The sequence below is a fragment of the Saccopteryx leptura genome, chromosome 6 (assembly GCF_036850995.1).
Source record: "Saccopteryx leptura isolate mSacLep1 chromosome 6, mSacLep1_pri_phased_curated, whole genome shotgun sequence".
Taxonomy (NCBI): domain Eukaryota; kingdom Metazoa; phylum Chordata; class Mammalia; order Chiroptera; family Emballonuridae; genus Saccopteryx; species Saccopteryx leptura.
In genome coordinates this window covers 79,849,613-79,870,167 of record NC_089508.1, presented here as the reverse complement: position 1 = coordinate 79,870,167, position 20,555 = coordinate 79,849,613, and the positions used below count along the sequence as shown (strand labels likewise).

At 46.4% G+C, this 20,555-nt stretch overlaps 1 protein-coding gene and 1 pseudogene across 1 annotated transcript in view; one reads left to right on the top strand and one right to left on the bottom strand.

Annotated features, from left to right (window-relative positions):
• The window catches only part of DNAJC17 (DnaJ heat shock protein family (Hsp40) member C17), a 70,233-nt gene that overhangs the window by 25,197 nt on the left and 24,481 nt on the right, over positions 1 to 20,555 (bottom strand). The gene's annotated exons all lie outside the window — the stretch shown is intronic.
• On the top strand, positions 16,047 to 18,498 carry LOC136375922 (TATA-binding protein-associated factor 2N-like; annotated as a pseudogene).

Here is a 20,555-nt window from a genome sequence, read left to right as displayed (position 1 = left end):
AAGCATTTGACAAAATTCAACATCCATTTATGATAAAAATTCTCAATAAAGTGAGTACAGGCAAGTGTTGGTGAGATGGAGAAAAGAGAATCCTTGTACACTGTTCGTGTGAATACATAATACAGGTAATATATGACAGTCCATGGCTAACAATACGTAATGGTGAAAAGCTGAAAGGGGCCCTGTCCACTTGGCTCAGTGGATAGAGCATTGGCCAGTGTTTGAACATCTTGGGTTCAATCACTGGCCAGGGCATACATAAGAAGCAACCATCTGCTTCTCTCCTCCTTCTCCCCTCCTTTCTCGCCCTCTTCCCCTCCCGCAGCCAGTGGCTCAATTGGTTTCAGTGTCGGCCAAGTGCACTGAGGATAGCTCATTGGTCCAAGCACCAGCCTTAGGTGCTAAAAATAGCTCAGCTGATTTGAGAATTGGCCCCAGAAAGGGGTTGCCAGGTAGATCCCAGTCAGGGAGCATAATGGAGTCTGTCTCACTATCTCCTCTCCTCTCGTTAAAATAAATAAATAAATATATCAGCCCTGGCCGGTTGGCTCAGTGGTAGAACATCGGCCTGGCATGCAGGAGTCCCAGGTTTGATTCCTGGCCAGGGCACACAGGAGAACCGCCCATCTGCTTCTCCACCCCTTCCCCTCTCCTTCCTCTGTCTCTCTCTTCCTCTCTCTTAGCCAAGGCTCCATTGGAGCAAAGTTGGCCCGGGCGCTGAGGATGGCTCTATGGCCTCTGCCTCAGGTGCTAGAATGGCTCTGGTTGCAACAGAGCAACGCCTCAGATGGGCAGAGCATCGCCCCCTGGTGGGCATGCTGGGTGGATCCCAGTCGGGCGCATGCGGGATTCTCTCTGACTGCCTCCCTGTTTCCAACTTCAGAAAAATACAAAAAAAAAAAAATTAAAAATAAATAAATAGCTTTTCCTCAAAGATCATTAAAAAAGAAAGGATGCTCATTCTCACCACTTTTACTTAACATAGTATTGAAGTCCTAATCAGAAAAATTAGGCAAAAAAAGATAAAAAGAACAGAAGTAAAAGGCATCTAAATCAGACAGAAAGAAGTAAATTTGTCACTATTGGCCCTGGCTGGTTGGCTCAGTGGTAGAGCATCAGCCTGGTGTGCAGGAGTCTCGGGTTCGATTCCTGGCCAGGGCACACAGGAGAAGCGTCCATATGCTTCTCTACCCCTCCCCCTCTCCTTCCTCTCTGTCTCTCTCTTCCCCTCCCGCAGCCAAGACTCCATTGGAGCAAAGTTGGCCCAGGCGCTGAGGATGGCTCTGTGACCTCTGCCTCAGGCGCTAGAATGGCTCTGGTAGCAACAGAGCGATGCCCCAGATGGGCAGAGCATCGCCCCCTGGTGGGCATGCCACATGGATCCTGGTCGGAGGCATATGCGGGAGTCTGTCTGACTGCCTCCCTGTTTCCAACTTCAGAAAAATACAAAAAAAAAAAAAAAAATCAGTCCATAAAAATATTTTTTAAAAAATGTCACTATTTGCAGATGACATATCACATATTAAAAACCCTAAAGATTCCACCAAAAGACTATTAGAACTAATAAATGAACTTAGTAAAGTTGAAGGTACAAAATCAATATTAAAAATCAGTTGCATTTCTATACACTAATAATAAACTATAAAAAAGAGAAGTTAAGAAAACAATCCCATTTATAATTGCATCAAAAAGAATACTCAAGAATAAATTTAACCAAGGAAGTTAAAGACCTGTACACTGAAAACTGTAAAACAATGATTTAAAAATAATTGAGCCCTGGCGGGTTGGCTCAGTGGTAGAGCGTTGGCCTGGCGTGCGGAAGTCCTGGGTTCGATTCCCGGCTAGGGCACACAGGAGAACCGCCCATCTGCTTCTCCACCCCTCCCCCTCTCCTTCCTCTCTGTCTCTCTCTTCCCCTCCCGCAGCCAAGGCTCCATTGGAGCAAAGATGGTCCGGGTGCTGGGGATGGCTCCATGGCCTCTGCCTTAGGCGCTAGAGTGGCTCTGGTGGCAACAGAGCGACGCCCCAGATGAGCAGAGCATCGCCCCCTGGTGGGCGTGCTGGGTGGATCCTAGTCAGGCGCATGCAGGAGTCTGTTTGCCTCCCCATTTCCAGCTTCAGAAAAAAAAAAAAAATTGAGCCTGACCTGTGGTGGCGCAGTGGATAAAGCCTCGACCTAGAACACTGAGGTCGCCAGTTCGGAACCCTGGGCCTGCCCAGTCAAGGCACATATGGAAGTTGGGAGTTGATGCTTCCTGCTCCCCCCCCCCTTGTGTCTCCCTTCTCTACCTCTCTCTCTTTCTCTCTCCTCTCTCAAATGAATAAATAAAATCTTTAAAAAAATAAAAATAAAAATAATTGAATAAAACACAAATAAGTGGAGAGATATTCCATGCCCATAGATTGAAAGAATTGATATTGTTAAAATATCTATCTACCAAAAGCAATCTACAGATTCAATGCAACTCCGGTCAAAATATCAATGGAATTTTTCACAGAAATACAAAAAGCAATCCTAAAATTTGTATGAAACCATAAAAGACTCTAAATAGCCAAAGCAATCTTGAGAAAACAAAGCTATAGGCATCATATTTCCTGATTTCACACTATATTACAAAACTATAGTAATCAAAACAGTATGGTCTATATGCACACAGAACAATGGAACAGAATAGAGCCCAAAATAAACCCACACATTCAAGCTCTATAACAGGGGTCCCCAAACTTTTTACACAGGGGGCCAGTTCACTGTCCCTCAGACCGTTGGAGGGCCGGACTATAAAAAAAACTATGAACAAATCCCTATGCACACTGCACATATCTTATTTTAAAGTAAAAAACCAAAACGGGAACAAATACAATATTTAAAATAAAGAACTAGTAAATTTAAATCAACAAACTGACCAGTATTTCAATGGGAACTATGCTCCTCTCACTGACCACCAATGAAAGAGGTGCCCCTTCCGGAAGTGCGGCGGGGGCCGGATAAATGGCCTCAGGGGGCCGCATGCAGCCCGCGGGCCATAGTTTGGGGACCCCTGCTCTATAATTTATGGCAAAGGAGCCAAGAATATACATGGGAAAGGACAGTTCCTTTGATAGTGTTGGGATAATTAGACAACTATATGCAAAAGAATGAACTCTTACACCAAACAAAAAAATAAACTCAAAATGGGTTCAAGACTTGAAAGTTAAGACTGGAAACCACCAATTTCTAGAAGAAAACAGATGGTAAGCAACTTGGCATCAGTCTTGGCAATAAGTTTTTGGATTTGACACCAAAAGCAAAGGACAAAAGCAAAAAAACAAACAAAAAAACCAGTGGGACTACATCAAACTAAAAAGCACAGCAAAGAACAAGAGAAAACAAAAATCAACAAAATGAAGTCAGCCTAAAGAATGAGAGAAAATATCTGCAAACCATATAGCTGATAAAGGTTAATATCCAAAATATATAAAGGACTCATTCAACTCAATATCAAGAAAACCAAACAACCTGATTAAAAAATGGGCTTGACCAGGCAGTGGTGCAGTAGAGTGTCAGCCTGGGATGCTGAGGACCCAGGTTTGAGGAGCCACGGTCGCTGGCTTGAGCACAGGCTCATCTGGCTTGAGCGTGGGCTCACCAGCTTGAGTGTAGGATCATAGACATGACTCCAAGGTCGCTGGTTTGAAGCCCAAGGTTGCTAGCTTGAGCAAGGGGTCACTTGCTCTGCTGGAGACCCCCACCCTGGTCAAGGCAAATATGAGAAAGGAATCAATAAACAACTAAGAATGTCACAACAAAGAACTGATGCTTCTCATCTCTCTCCCTTCCTGTCTCTCTGTCCCCCTAACCTCTCTCTCTGTCTCTTGCTTTAAAAGAAAAAAAAAATGGGCAGAGGATCTAAAGAGACATTTTTCTTACAGATGGCCAACAGGTACATGAAAAGCCACTCAACATCACTAAACAACAGGGAAATGTCAATCTAAACCACAATGAGATATCACTGCATACTGGTTAGAATGAATATTACCAAAAAGACAAGAAATACAGTAATAACAAGTGTTGGTGAGATGGAGAAAAAAGAACCTTGTACACTGTTGGTGGGGATGTAAATTGGTGCAACCACTATAGAAAACAGTATGGAGGTTGCTCAAAAAATTAAAAATAGAACTATCATATGATACAGCAATTCCACTTCTGGGTATAGACCAGAAAAAAATGAAAATACTAACTCAAAAAGATATATGAACCCTCATATTCACAGTAGCATTATTTACAATAGCTGAGACAAAGAAGTAACCTGAAGTAACCTAAATATCCATTGATGGGTGAATGTATAATGGGAAATGTAGCATATACATACATTGGAATATTATTCAGCCATAAAAAAGATGAAAATCTTCCCCCCCACTTAGACAGAGAGAGAGTCAGAGAGAGGGATAGACAGGGACAGACAGGTACGGAGAGAGGTAAGAAGCATCAATCATTAGTTTTTCGTTGCGCATTGCGACACCTTAGTTGTTCATTGATTGCTTTCTCATATGTGCCTTGACTGCAGGCCTTCAGCAGACCGAGTGACCCCTTGCTCAAGCCAGCGACCTTGGATCCAAGCTGATTGTAAGGTATTTTTCCCCGCCGAGAAGGAAGGAACAGGTCTCGGAGCCACCAAGTGTGGTAAGTTCAAAAGGCTTTATTCAGTACACAGCATTCCTCGGACGAGACTCACTAGCCTGGAAGATGGAGGTCAGGAAAATCACGTGCGCATGGAGAGACCGTGTGGGTATATTTAAAAAGGGGTCCCTCTAGGGAAGTCAGGCTAATATGACGTAGAGAAATCTCACTGGCTGACAGTCAGTTGCTTTTTTTCCAAGGACTCCTAGGAAGTTTCTTTTGGTGCGCTTGGCTGTGGGCGGTCCTAGCCAAAGTTCGCGGGCCTGGGTTCCCCACGTGACCATCCCTCATTATCCACTGACCTTACACTGATGAGCATTTTTTTTTTTGCTCAAGCCAGATGAGCCCACACTCAAGCTGGTGACCTCAGGGTCTCGAACCTGGGTCCTCCACATCCCAGTCTGACGCTCTATCCACTGCGCCACCACATGGTCAGGCAAGATGAAAATCTTGCTCTGGCTGGATAGCTCAGTTGGTTAGAGCCTCATTCCAAAGTGTAGACATTGCTGGTTTGATTCCCAGTCAGGGCACATACAGAACAGATAGATGTTACTGTTTCTCTCTCTCCTTCTCTCACTAAAATCAATAAATAGCCTGACCATGTGGTGGCGCAGTGGATAGAGCGTCGGACTGGGATGCAGAGGACCCAGGTTCGAGACCCCGAGGCCAGCTTGAGCTCAGGCTCACCCGGCTTGAACAACAACAAAAAAAAAGTTCACCAGCTTGGACCCAAGGTCGCTGGCTCGAGCAAGGGGGTTACTCGGTCTGCTGAAGCCTCCGGGTCAAGGCACATATAAGGAAAGCAATCAATGAACAACTAAGGTGTCCCAACGAAAAACTGATGATTGATGCTTCTCATCTCTCTCCGTTCCTGTCTGTATGTCCCTATCTATCCCTCTCTCTGTAAAAAAATAAAAATAAAAATAAAATCAATAAATAAAAAATGTTTTAAAGGATTAAAATCTTGCCATATGTGACAACATAGATAGAGCTTGAAGGCATTGTGCTAAGTGAAATAACTCAGAAAAGGACAAATACATGTGATCTCACATATATGTAGGATCTAAAAAAACAAACGAAAACCTGAACTCATTGATACACAGAACAGACTGGTGGTTGCTAGCGGCAGTGGGTGGGGGTGGGCAAAATAGGTAAAGGGGATCAAAAGGTCTGGGGATGTAATGCACAGCGCAGTGACTCGAGTTAATAATACTATATTGTATATTTGAAAGTTGTTAAGAAAGTAGATCTTAAAAGTTCCCATCATAAGAAAAAATTTGTAACCGTGTTGGTGATGGATGTTAACTAGACTTGTGATCATTTTCCAGTACACACATACCGTATTACGTTGTATACCTGAAACTAATATTATAGTATATGTCAATTATGTTTCAAAAAAACACAGGAGCCTGACCAGTGGTGGTGCGATGGAGAGTGTTGACCTGGGATGCTGAGATCCCAGGTTTGAAATCCCAAGGTCACTGGCTTGAACGCGGGCTCATCCGGCTTGAGCACGGGATCATCAAAATGATCCCATGTTTGCTGGCTTGAAGCCTAAGGTTGCTGGCTTGACCAAGGGGTCACTGGCTCAACTGGAGCCCAGCAGTCAAGGTATATAGAAGAAGCAATCAATGAACAACTAAAGTGCCACAAGTTGCTGCTTCTCATCTCTCTCCCCTCCTCTCTAAAAACAAAAGCAAAACAGAACAGAGGAATGTTTAGCTTATTTCTATTGTGCCAAGCTAGGAGACAGCATGGTTCACTGAAAGAAACAAGGGTCTGGAGTCTTAACAGATGTATTTTCAAAATACACATGAATCCTCCACAAACAACTAGCATAACCTTGGGGAAATTACTGAATCTCACTCAGCCTTGATTCTTCAACTACAAAGCGAGGAAAGTATCCCCTATACAGAGGTCTGTTGTGAGGATTAAGTAATCCTTGTAAAGTACCTGACAAAAACCAGGCACTCAATATAAGTTCCAAAACCCTCCCTTACCCGTTCCTGGGAGGGAGATAAATTGTGACACCAGCTCAAAATGAGGCCAACCTGACAATAACTCCAAGGGTGGATATGTGTCCACAGTGGGCTTGGAAGAGCTCAATTTGAATTCTTGAGGTGGACAGGGCTGATTTTAAGTCTGCTGGGACAGTTCTAAAATTCAATCCTTGGTTAGCCCCCAGGGGCTCTGAAATACTCTCATTCAAAAGGCAGAGGCCACAGGTAGGTGGTCTAAGATCTTCCAGAGCAGCTGTGACCCAAAACCAAGCTGGCCCAAGGATGCTGGTCAAGTGTGTCTGGCCTGATTAACTAGTTATTGCTATCTTTAGCAGCTAAGCCTGCTCTGGGCAGGGCCCATTCCTGGGTTTTAGGCTAGCAGGCCAGTTTTGACTTAGAACCAGTTGGCCTAGAGTTTGGTGTTTTGTGTTATAAATTGGATTCCCAATTTTGCCCAACCTTCCTGGAGTGACTGCTGCCTGAAGAATTTCTCATCATGTAAGCACAACTCTTCTAAAGGAGGCCTTTGAAAAAGCTTCCAGTGTCAATACTGTTCATTATGAAATAATCCTAACTTTATGAGCAGCTCAAGAGGTGAGATTCAGGGCAGAAAGATGCAACATTCTTGTTAACTGGCGCTGGCAGTTGGTTCAGGGGTAGAGCATTGGCCCAGTGCATGGATGTCCCGGGTTCAATTCCCGGTCAGGGCACACAGGAGAAGCGATCACCTGCTTCTCCACCCACCCCCTCTTCACCTCCTGCAGCCATGGCTTGAAGGAGCAAGTTGGCCCTGGGCACTGAAGATGGCTCCATGGCCTAAAATCAGGTGCTGGAATTGCTTGGTTGCCAAGCAACAAAGCAGCAGCCCCAGATGGGCAGAACATCAGCCCCAGACGAGGGTTGCCAGGTGGATCATGGTCCGGGTGCATGTGGGAGTCTGTCTCTCCGCCTCCCTACCTCTCACTTTGTTAACTATAATAAAGTTGGGAAGAAAGAGAAACTTTCAGAAGAACAAAGAATAGAAGCACCTGATGTAGAATGATATGGGATAAAGACTGGACTGCCTGCCTATTCCAGGCCTCGGGGTTGGTAGCTCCTCTTCGGAAACTGAGTTCACAAGTGCGGAGATTGTTGAGGCAAGGCTGAAGTAGTCACAGGAAGTTGCCAAAAGCTGCTACATTGTCTTAATTAACACTTGCCAGTTTCCTTCTTTACCTATAGGTTTCCCCTAAGTCCTCTGGTCTCCTTAACACTTAGAAACATTCATTTGCATTTCCTGAGACTTCACAGAGAGGAGTTAGGTAACAGTTGAGAGATTTACCACCCAATGCCTCCTGCCCAGACCAAGGTTTTTCAGAGGATCAGGCTGTCTCCAAGGCCCAGCCCCAGAACAACAAAGGTCTCAGGTGAAGCTCTATAAGGACTTTAAACTCCAGGTTGCAGAATTATGGTCTTAGTCCTGATGTCTTTCTAACTGCCTACCCTCTCCCCTTCTCCGTTCTAAGACACTACATGAATTTACTCTGTCTTCCATGTCTGAGGATCATCACCCAGAACACAAACCACTGAACAGTACAGCACGTTCAGATGTGACTGAGGGCAGAGTCAGGCTTTTCCTGTGCTTAGGCAGTGATAACCTTAAATTTACTTTTTATAGTTTTTCTGTCTCTTCCCTAGTCAGCCTCTGCTAGTCTGTGCCCGATGACAGCACTTCCCTGGAAGTGCTTCTAGTGTGCAGTTTCTTTTCTGGTACAGTCAGGAAAAACAGATAAACTGGTTGCAACCATAGCTCAAATGAGAGCATACAGGTATAAAAAATTATGGGGGGCCTGACCAGGCGGTGGTGCAGTGGATAGAGTGTCGGACTGGAATGCGGAGGACTCAGGTTCAAGACCCCAAGGTCGCCAGCTTGAGCGCGGGCTCATCTGGTTTGAGCAAAGCTCACCAGCTTGGACCCAAGGTCACTGGCTTGAGCAAGGGGTCCCTCGGTCTGCTGTAGCCCCCACAGTCAAGACAGGTATGAGAAAGCAGTCAATGAACAAGTAAAGTGTCGCAACAAAGAAGTGATGCTTCTCATCTCTCTCCCTTCCTGTCTGTCCCACTCTGTCTCTCTTTGTCTCTGTCACAAAAAGAAAAGAAATTATGGGGGTTCCTCTTACAAATAAAGAGAATGTACTGTAGGGGGCAGAGTTTTGCTTATTTCCAGGGCCCGAACAGTGCACTGAACAGCACCTAGCACTTAGTCGGCATACAATAAACACCTACCGAAACAAAGGAGCAAACATTCATTTGTTTTCAACCAAAACACAAGCAGAAAACCTCAACTATGTCAATTCGCTCAGGTCCACTAAGGAGTAGAAGGAAGTGGGTGCTGTCCCAACTCTAGGAGACCTTCCACTATTTCACAATCTCCCCTTCTACCTAAAACCTCCTCTTGAGAAATCAAGTCTGGAAAAGGGAAGAAATCACTAGAGCAGACTGCCAGGAGAAACTGCGGGAACTCAATGTCAACCCCCAGAGCCCACATCACAGAGAATGAGTCAGGAATTAATAGCCACCCTGCCCTTCCTGGAGTCTTCTTAATTGGTTCCACCACTTGCAGCAACCTGAGCCCAGAGCAGGAGAGGGGCTGGGGAGCTGCGTCTCCTGCCATCTCCAGTGGGCTTTGTACCCGCACAGAGCAGGGCCTCTGACAATCCACTTGCTTCCAGTTTTGCCTCTTAGGGGAATGAACTTCTGATTTACCCAAAAAAACAAGGCACTAAGGGGTCAATAAACATAAAATAGCCATAATTAACTTAAAAGAAAGGTGCCCTACAAAGAAGAGATCATTATTTTTTAAAAGGCTGCAGTCTTTTCTTATAATAATAAAACTTGGAGCCAGTTAAGTAAGTGGTACAAAGTAATTAGGCCCAGTTCTCAAAAGCCAGACTCATAAATGGGACTCAGATATGGCGACTCACAGATAGGACTCAGATGTGAAGGACACATAGGGCGGCCACTCTGTGTGACAAGAGGTACTGAATGAACAAGCCACCCTGATGAATCAGCTAGAAAGGCTGGGTTCCAGAAATTGGAACAGTGGGTAATCACCACCTGGCAGGAATTTTCCCCAAGCCTGGGGGAGACAGACATTTCTCCAGGAACACCAGAGGTTACATGACTGCCTGATGTCACAGGCAGGAAGTAATCTACAGAGCTCTGGGCACTTACCTAGCAGTCTGCTCTGCCTGAAAGATTGGTCACCTTCATCCCTTATAGCTGTGGCCCACACTGCAACAGCACGCCAGAGAAAACCCTAAATGCCTGGTCACTACAGAAACTATGGACTCCTCCTAAGGCTCAGTGTAAGCAGGGTACCAGCCAACCCCTAGACCAGCATCCTCAGCTTAATACTTCCAAAATGTGGGCCAGCTGGTGGTACCAAGACGATTCTGGGAGAACCTGGACCTCACACCAACATCTCTCTCAAACTGCTAACCACGCCAGAGTCCAGAGTCAGGGCAGTGGCCTGTGCAGCATGTACCACTGGGACCATGTACAGGGCCTGACTTGCTTCTCCCCACATGTTGCCCCGACACACTCTTTGGGATCTGACTCTCCTGCCCATCTCTGAGGTCACTCTTCAGCTCCTTCCATCCCTCTGGCTCTCACCTCTGGGTTCCCCCTTCCTTCAGCCCTCCTGGCACTCCTGGGCCTCAAGCTGTCCAAACCTCCCTCTCAGCCCACTTCCCCAAATCAGCAACTCACCTGGAGCCCAGTCCACCGCCCTCCTCCTCCTCCCCCACCTCCTCCTTCCCCTTCTCTTCCTCAGAGGCCCCTTGCTCTCAGGCCCTGCCTTGACCCTCCCACCCTTACCCTGAGTACCCCTTTATCAGGCTGGTACTCCAAAATCCTTGCCCACCTTCTTATCTCAGGTTGGAGATTCCCACCCCTCAGGTCTGACCGCCCTTTACCTCTCCCCCCTGCCTGCTATCACCCCCAACTCCTGGAGACCTGGGTCCCCAACCCCAAACACTCTCTGTGCCCTGTCTCTGCCCTCTCCCAGGGTGAAGAAATCCCCTCTGGACCCTGGTACTTCCTACATCTCATTCATTTTTCCCTTAATGCACTGGTTTCCTTTATAAACAAATTCGTATTAGCAAAAAGAGGTAAGCCTGAGCAGGTGGGGGCGCAGTGGACGTGGAGGACCCAGGTTCAAGACCCCGAGGTCGCCAGCTTGAGCGTGGGCTCATCTGATTTGAGCAAAGCTCACCAGCTTGGACCCAAGGTCGCTGGCTCGAGCAAGGGGTTACTTGGTCTGCTGTAGCTTCCCGCCCTCATCAAGGCACATATGAGAAAGCAATCAATAAACAACTACGATGCCACAACAAAGAACTGATGTTTCTAATCTCTCTCCCTTCCTGTCTGTCTGACCCTATGTCCCTCTCTCTGATTCTGTCACCACAAAAAAAAAAAAAAAAAAAAAAAAAAGAGGCAAGCCACCTGACCTGTGGTGGTGCAGTGGATAAAGCATTGACCTGGAATGCTGAGGTTGCTGGTTCAAAACCCCGGGCTTGCCTGGTCAAGGCACATATGGGAGTTCATGCTTCCTGTTCCTACCCTATCTCCCCCCTCTACTGCTCTCAAAAATAAATAAATACGTCGGCCTAGCGTGCGGAGGACCCGGGTTCGATTCCCGGCCAGGGCACACAGGAGAAGCGCCCATTTGCTTCTCCACCCCTCCGCCGCACTTTCCTCTCTGTCTCTCTCTTCCCCTCCCGCAGCCAAGGCTCCATTGGAGCAAAGATGGCCCGGGCGCTGGGGATGGCTCTGTGGCCTCTGCCCCAGGCGCTAGAGTGGCTCTGGTCGCAATATGGCGACGCCCAGGATGGGCAGAGCATCGCCCCCTGGTGGGCAGAGCGTCGCCCCATGGTGGGCGTGCCGGGTGGATCCCGGTCGGGCGCATGCGGGAGTCTGTCTGTCTCTCCCCGTTTCCAGCTTCAGAAAAATGAAAAAAAAAAAAAATAAAATAAAATAAAAAATAAATAAATTAATAAATAAAAATAATAAAAAGAAGTGAGCCAATTTAACTAAAGAACAGTACTCAGAAACAGCAAAAAATAGGGAAGCAGCTATGCAAACAGAAAATATTTTGAATACTGCCTCAGTTGAATGGAACCTATTGCAGTAATTTTCAGGTAAAAAAATTTTTTTAGGGGGGGAAGGATAGACAGGCTGGAAGGGAGAGAGATGAGAAGCATCAATTCTTTTTTTTTTTTTTTACAGAGACAGAGAGAGGGATAGACAGGAATGGAGAGAGATGAGAAGCATTAATCATTAGTTTTCGTTGCGACACCTTAGTTGTTCATTGATTGCTTTCTCATATGTGCCTTGTCCTTGGGGCTAGAGCAGAGTGAGTAACCCCTTGCTCAAGCCAGTGACCTTGGGTCCAAGGTCGTGAGCTTTGCAAACCAGATGAGCCCGTGCTCAAGCTGGCGACCTGGGGGTCTTGAACCTGGGTCCTCCACATCCCAGTCCGATGCTCTATCCACTGCGCCACTGCCTGGTCAGGCGAGAAGCATCAATTCTTGATTGTGGCATCTTAGTTGTTCATTGATTGCTTTCTCATATGTGCCTTGATTGGGGGGGGGCTCCAGCAGAGCAAGTGACCCCTTGCTCAAGCCAGAAATCTTGGACTCAAGCCAGGAACCTTGGGCTCAAGCTAGCGACCATGGACTCATGTCTATGATTTCCACACTCAAGCTGGCGACCCTGCGCTCAAGCTGGTGAGTCCACGCTCAAGCCAGTGACCTCAGGGTTTCGAACCTGAGTCCTTACTATCTCAGTTTGACAGTATCTACTGTGCCACTGCCTGGTCAGGCTTATGGCAAATTTTGATGCACTTACTTAAACTTTCCAGACTGACTTAATACCTGTTGAGTTCACTGAGGTTGGGTAGCTTTACTCAGTCAAATGTCTATCTGTGTCACAGTTGGAGTCCTGAGGCTCTCTGGGGCCCAAAGACTCATCTCTATTGCCCTACCTGCTCCTGAAGTATGGGTCATGGAAAAAACTCTGAGAAAGGAGTAGAAAATTCGGGTTTGGGCAGGTGCTCTGCATTTACTAGCCAACTTATGCTGGGCAAATCAATTAAACTCTTGGTCTTCTCATCTACAAACTGGAGCTAATGGTCCTTGCGTACCTCACAGGCTTGTTTTGAAGATCACATCAAATGAGATAATTTATGTGAAAGCAATTTGGTGTTATATAAGTGTGAGGTATTATCTTGAAAGCTAATGTATAGCTTACAAAAACAAATAAATCATTCCTTCTGACTTTAACAGGCAGCCAAGTAACTTAAAAAAATCCAGAGCTTCAAAGAGAACACGAATAGCCTCAGCAATCTTGAAAAGGAAGAATAAAGTGGGAGGTATCACACTTCCGGATATCAAGTTATACTACAAGGCCATTGTACTCAAAACAGCCTGGTACTGGCATAAGAACAGGCATATAGATCAATGGAATAGAACAGAGAACCCAGAAATAAACCCACACCTTTATGGACAACTGATATTTGACAAAGGAGGTAAGAGCATACATTGGAGTAAAGACAGCCTCTTCAACAAATGGTGTTGGGAAAATTGGACAGCTACCTGCAAAAAAAATGAAACTAGACCACCAACTTACAGCATACACAAAAATCAACTCAAAATGGATAAAAGACTTAAATGTAAGCCGTGAAACCATAAGCATCTTAGAAGAAAACATAGGCAGTAAGCTCTCTGACATTTCTCGCAGCAATATATTTGCCGATTTGTCTCCATGGGCAAGTGAAATAAAAGACAGGATAAACAAATGGGACTTTATCAAACTAAAAAGCTTCTGCACAGCTAAAGACAATAAGAACAGAAATGAATAGACACTTCTCCAAAGAGGACATACAGATGGCCAATAGGCATATGAAAAAATGCTCAACATCACTAATCATTAGAGAAATGCAAATTAAAACCTCAATGAGATATCACCTCACACCAGTCAGAATGGCTCTCATCAAGAAAACAACACAGAGTAAGTGCTGGCGAGGATGTGGAGAAAGGGGAACCCTCCTGCACTGCTGGTGGGAATGCAGACTGGTGCAGCCACTGTGGAAAACAGTATGGAGATTCCTCAAGAAATTAAAAATCGAACTGTCTTTTGACCCAGCTATCCCACTGTTAGGAATATACCCTAAGAACACCATAGCACTGTTTGAAAAGAAGAAATGCACCCCCATGTTTGTGGCAGCCTTGTTCACAATAGCAAAGATCTGGAAACAGCCCAAGTGTCCGTCAGTGGACGAATGGATTAAAAAGCTTTGATACATATACACTATGGAAAACTACTCAGCCATAAGAAATGATGACATAGGATCATTTACAACAACATGGATGAACCTTGATAACATTATACTGAGTGAAATAAGTAAATCAGAAAAAACTAAGAACTATATGATTCCATACATAGGAGGGACATAAAAATGAGACTCAGAGACATGGACAAGAGTGTGGGGGTTACGGGGTGGGGGGAGAGGAGAGGGAGGGGGCTAGGGGAGGGGAGGGGCACAAAGAAAACCAGTTAGAAGGTGACGGAAGACAATTGGACTTTGGGTGATGGGAATGCAGCATAAGCAAATGTCAAAATAACCTAGAGCTGTTTTCTCTGAACATATGTACCCTGATTTATCAATGTCACCCATTAAAATTAATCAAAATAGAAAAAAAAAATTCTGCTGGGTGGTTATGTTCCACAGACTCATTGTGATGTATGCAGATGGGAATAGAAAAATAAGAAATATCTAAGAAGCCCGCTGATGATGGTTTCATCGGAACTGGAAGACGTGTGCTCGGTGGCCTCCCTGAGTGACAAGAGCCCAGAGTCAAAACCACCTAGCCATTATTCATTAACAGTGATTCTCCAAGATTAAGAAATATTCTCCCCCTGTCATTCCTCATGATATCTTACCTATTAAACACAGCGCTCCTTTTGGCCTTAAAAAAAAAATCCAGAGCTTCAGCCAGACAACCAAACCTAGGAGTGAGTTAACCATCAGAGAGATACGGAGAGATACCTGGCTCCTGGTCCTGACCAGTGCTGGTTAGGCCCATGGTGAACAAAGGATCATCACCAAGCGAAACCAAGCTCGATACCCAACCTCAAGGATTCAGTGCCTGGTCCAGGTGAGAGGCTTTGGGAGAGGCTCCTGTTGGAGACCGTGAACCAGATCAGGTACACCTCAAATCCAGAAACGGCCCCCAGACGTCCACAGAATCAAGCCCAGCCACCCTAGTGCCTGGAGGCCCAAAGACAACACGTTTTTCAGATTCTCCTGCCACATTCTCAGTGAACCCGAAGCAATGTTCCATTCTTTGTCACACGAAGCACTTTTACTTCATCTTCGTGCACATGCTGTTCCTTCAAGCCCCTGTCTATTCTCAAAAACTTAACTCTTCTTAAATCTGTAAGAAACAACATCAGTGCATCACATCCTAGGGAATAACAGAAATACGTGGTTTAAAGAAAGGTATTAGCTAGCAGACACGTTCAACAGCCTTTACCTTAAAGCAATAATAAACTATACCCCCCCCCCCAAGTGTCAATATTAAATTTCCATGGTAGTTTTCCCAGTAAATACACTTAAAATTTAAATCTTCAAAAGTGATCAAAATGCATTTCAAGCACCTGGCTTCACCAAGTAATACCTGCCAAGATACAGTGAGTCTGAAGCCTTCAAAGGGCTTCAAATGAAAAGCAAGGCTGCTATAGACGGGAGAGCATTTCCTGTGTCAGCTGTCGAGGAGTGGAGAGCACATGAACTGGGCTCCAGTCTGGCCTGGCGCGCCCTCACTGGGTTATCTCTGGCAAGTTCCTCCATCCTCCCGTCTATAAAGTGAGGAGTAGAGGAGCACGAAGATCACTTTTAACCCTGCTGTGATATATTCTTTTCTCCCCTCAAGGTCTTGCACAAAAACACCTCCTGAGGGATGTTTTCCCTGATCTTGCCAATCATATAAATCATGTCTTCCTCTTTATTGTTACGTTATCTTTATACAATTTCATTAAACCTCCTGCACTCTACCTCAGAACTCATTGTTTACTATACTGTGTGAGCTGTCCAAAAGCAGAAGTGGTGTCGTACTCAGCTCTCAAGTCCCATATGCTACTTGTCCATGATGACATACTCCATTCATTAGTAGATTAGAACTGAACAGTGAACCCTGCTGATCCTCATTTTTGTTCTGATGCCCCACTTCCTTTCTACCCTGACTGCTGCTTCAACTGAGAATCACTGGTGTAGTGCTGGATGAATCAGCACTGCTCTGTCAGATTGGAATAAATGAGAGGGGTGAAGGGTGGGGACAACTTCAGACATGAGTTCTGGGCAGCATATATTTGACTTTAGCACTCACCATGTAAGGAAGGTGGAACAACAGTGATAACATCAAGAGCTAACTTGTAGCCTGACTAGGCGGTGGCGCAGTGGATAGAGTGTCGGACTGGATCACAGAGGACCCAGGTTCGAAACCTCAAGGTCACCAGCTTGAGTGCGGGCTCACCTGGTTTGAGCACAGCTCACCTTGAGCCCAAGGTCGCTGGCTTGAGCAAGGGGTCACCTGGTCTGCTATAGCTCCCCCATCAAAGCACATATGAGAAAGCAATAATGAACAACTAAGGTGCTGCAACAAAGAATTGATGCTTCTCATCTCTCTCCCTTCCTGTCTCTCTGTCCCTCTCTCTCTCTCTCTGTCACAAAAACAAACAAACAAACAAACAAACAAAAGAACGCTAACTTGTAGTAGGCATGTACTCTGTTCCAGGCCCCATGCTAAGTGTTTCACCTGGACCAAGCTTCACAACAAAGTCAGCAAGGAGAACTGCAGATGGGGAAGCCAAGGCACACAGATGCTAAATATTTGTTCAACAGTCAAATTATGGTCAGCAACATGATTCCTATAATCAAAACCAGCAGTCTTACCATTCACAAAGAAAAAATTGCAGCCACAGATGCCTGTCATGATATGACTAGGTATGGAGAAGATAACAGAGGATGTGGCGGGTCACAGGGAGGAGGAAGATGGTGTGGGAGGTATGACAAAAATGAAAGAGGCCCTGGCCGGGTGGCTCAGCAGTAGAGCGTCGGCCTGGCATGCGGGGGACCCGGGTTCGATTCCTGGCCGGGGCACATGGGAGAGGCGCCCATTTGCTTCTCCACCCCCCCTCCTTCCTCTCTGTCTCTCTCTTCCCCTCCCGCAGCCAAGGCTCCATTGGAGCAAAGATGGCCCAAGCGCTGGGGATGGCTCCTTGGCCTCTGCCCCAGGCGCTAGAGTGGCTCTGGTCGCGGCAGAGCGACGCCCCGGAGGGGCAGAGCATCGCCCCCTGGAGGGCAGAGCGTTGCCCCTGGTGGGCGAGCCGGGTGGATCCTGGTCGGGCGCATGCGGGAGTCTGTCTGACTGTCTCTCCCCGTTTCCAGCTTCAGAAAAATATAAAAAAAAAATAAAAAAAAAAAGAATGAAAGAGGTCCTAAGACAGGATCAAGGGGTGGTGATGGTAATGGCTTCAAATATTCTGGTGGTCACAGAGATTATGGACCTAGACCAGATGTTGATTCAGAATCTGATAATTCAGATAACAACATAGTCTTTGTGCAAGGACGTGGGAAGGGTATATCCATAGACCAAGTGGAGGAGTTCTTTCAACAGATAGGATTATCAAGACAAACACCAGAAAACTGCACAGACAAGGACAGAGGGAAGCCAAAATGGGAGGCAACCGTGTCATTTGATAGCCCTCCTTCAGCTAAGGCAGCCGTCTACTGGTTTGATGGGAAAGAACTCCATGGCACCATCATTAAAGTGTCTTTTGGCCCTGGCCGGTTGGCTCAGCGGTAGAGCGTCGGCCTGGCGTGCGGGGGACCGGGGTTTGATTCCCGGCCAGGGCACATAGGAGAAGCGCCCATTTGCTTTTCCACCCCCACCCCCTCCTTCCTCTCTGTCTCTCTCTTCCCCTCCCGCAGCCAAGGCTCCATCGGAGCAAAGATGGCCCAGGCACTGGGGATGGCTCCTTAGCCTCTGCCCCAGGCGCTAGAGTGGCTCTGGTCGCGGCAGAGCGACGCCCCGGAGGGGCAGAGCATCGCCCCCTGGTGGGCAGAGCGTAGCCCCTGGTGGGCGTGCCGGGTGGATCCCGGTCGGGCGCATGCGGGAGTCTGTCTGACTGTCTCTCCCTGTTTCCAGCTTAAAAAAAATAAAATAAAAAAAAATAAAGTGTCTTTTGCCGCCAGAAGACTTGAATTTATGAGAGAAGGTGGAACTGGAGGTGGATGGCAAGGCCATGGAGGATCTAGAAGCCATGGAGACTTTCAGGAGAGAGGTAGAGAACCCAAAAGTGGGGACTGGGTTTGTCTTAATCCTCCATGTGGAAATATGAACTTTTCTTCAAGGAATTCCTGCAGTCTGTGCAATGAACTCAGACCAGAGGATTCTCGTCTCTCATAAGGAGATTTCCGGGGAATAGGCTATGGTGGAGAGAGGAGCTACAGAGGTCATAGGGCAGAGGAGGAGACTGACGCAGCTATGGTGGAGACAGAAGTGGTTATGGTGGGGATAGAGGAGGAGACCGAGAAGGCTATGATGGAGACTGAGGTGGCGTGGGGTATCTACAAAGAGGACAGGAGTAGTGGGAGCTATGGAGGACACCAAGGTGGCTATGGAGGCAAAATGGGAGGAGGAAATGACTACAGAAATGATTAATGCAACCAACCATAATGATGACTGTTCTGACTGTTCCTTTGTCTCTGACATGATCCATAGCAAAACTGTCAAGAGTTTTTTGGTTTTTTCCCCTGATGTTAAAAGCGGGGAGGCAGTCAGACAGACTCCCGCATGCACCTGACTGGGATCCACCCAGCATGCCCACTAGGGGGCAATGCTCTGCCCATCTGGGACATTGCTCCGTTGCGGCTGGAGCCATTCCAGCGCCTGATGCAGAGACTATGGAGCCATCCTCCGCACTCTAGCCAACTTTGCTCCAATGGAGCCTTGATTGTGGGAGGGGAAGAGAGAGAGAGAGAGAGAGAAAGGAGAGGGAGAAGGGGGGAGAAGCAGATGGGCGCTTCTCCTGTTTGCCCTGGCCAGGAATTGAACCCAGGACTTCCACACACCAAGCCAATGCTCTACCGCTGAGCCAACCGGTCAGGGTGAAACTGCCAGAGTTTTGCCTGCTGCTTTTCTCCTGGCTTCTTCTTGAGTAGTGAAATTAAGTAATGTTTAGAATTTTATTTGGGTGGGAGGGCTAGGACAGTTTCTTTTTAGTAATGTCTACTTAAATTTGCCTCTTTAGTTTCCAGTCTTCTCCTTCCCAAATTTTGAACCTAAGTGTTGTAGAATATTGCCAAAGTGGGAAATGGTTTTTTGTGTTGTTTTTTTTTAATTAGGCTATTTTTTTAAATTATTTTTATTTATTTATTCATTTTAGAGAAGAGAGAGAGAGAGAAGGGGGAAGGAGCAGGAAGCATCAACTCCCACATGTGCCTTAACCAGGCAAGCCCAGGGTTTTGAACCGGCGACCTCAGCGTTCCAGGTCGACGCCTGATGCACTGCGCCACCACAGGTCAGGCCGGGAAATGTTTTTAATACTGCAATAAAGGGTCCTTGGTTTTTTTGTTTGTTTGGTTGGTTGTTGTTGTTTTTTCATTTATTGATTTTTTTTTTTTTTTTTTTTTTAGAGAGAAGAAAGAGAGGGAGAGACAGAAGGAGAGAGAGGAGAAGCAGAAAGCATCAACTCATAGTAGTTGCTTCTCATATGTGCCTTGACCAGGCAAAGCCCAGGGTTTCGAACTGGCGCCCTCAGCATTCCGGGTGGATGCTTTATCCACTGCGCCACCACAGGCAAGGCATTGTTTTGTGAGAGGAAAAACAAAACAAAACATATATATATATATATATATATATATATCCGATTCCAAAGTCCACTCTCTTAATTATCACTGGTGGTAAGTACAATGAACATTATAAAGGCACATTTACAATTCTAAACATCACTCAGTGATCTGTATTGTGATTTCCACCCATTCTCAACACACAGTTGATATAATAAGCAACAATTCTTGGCCTTACTAGTTAAGATTAGTTATAAACACTGCTATTTTCTACAGCGGTGACCTTCTCTAGGAAATCATCATCTGTTGTTGTTTTTTTTACTTTATTTATTGGTTTTACAGAGACAGGAAAGAAAGGGGAGCATGGAATGGGAAGTATCAACTCATAGTTGCTTCATGTTAGTTGTTCATTGCTTGCTTGTTGTATGTGCCTTGACCAGGGAAGCCCAGGGTTTCGAACCTGCAACCCTGGCATTCCAGGCCAAAGGTTTATCCACTGCGCCACCACAGGCCAGGTGAAATCATCATCTGATTAGAAAATGCCAGCACCTAGAATTATCAGCTTTATCCTCTGCATTTCACAATGATGGGCCACAGGATCAAGAGACAGGGCATCTTGAAACAGACAAGCTGGGGTGACCATACAGGGATCGCTGTCTTCACATTTGTATCCCTAGAACCATCTGGAATAAGCACACGGTAGTCAGTTAAAAGTTTGTGGAATCAGGCCGTGGCCGGTTGTCTCAGCGGTAGAGTGTCAGCCTGGCGTGCAGGGGACCCGGGTTCGATTCCCAGCCAGGGCACATAGGAGAAGCGCCCATTTGCTTCTCCACCTCCCCCCTTCCTCTCTGTCTCTCTCTTCCCCTCCCGCAGCCAAGGCTCCATTGGAGCAAAGATGGCCCAAGCGCTGGGGATGGCTCCTTGGCCTCTGCCCCAGGCGCTAGAGTGGCTCTGGTAGCGGCAGAGCGACGCCCTGGAGGGGCAGAGCATCGCCCCCTGGTGGGCA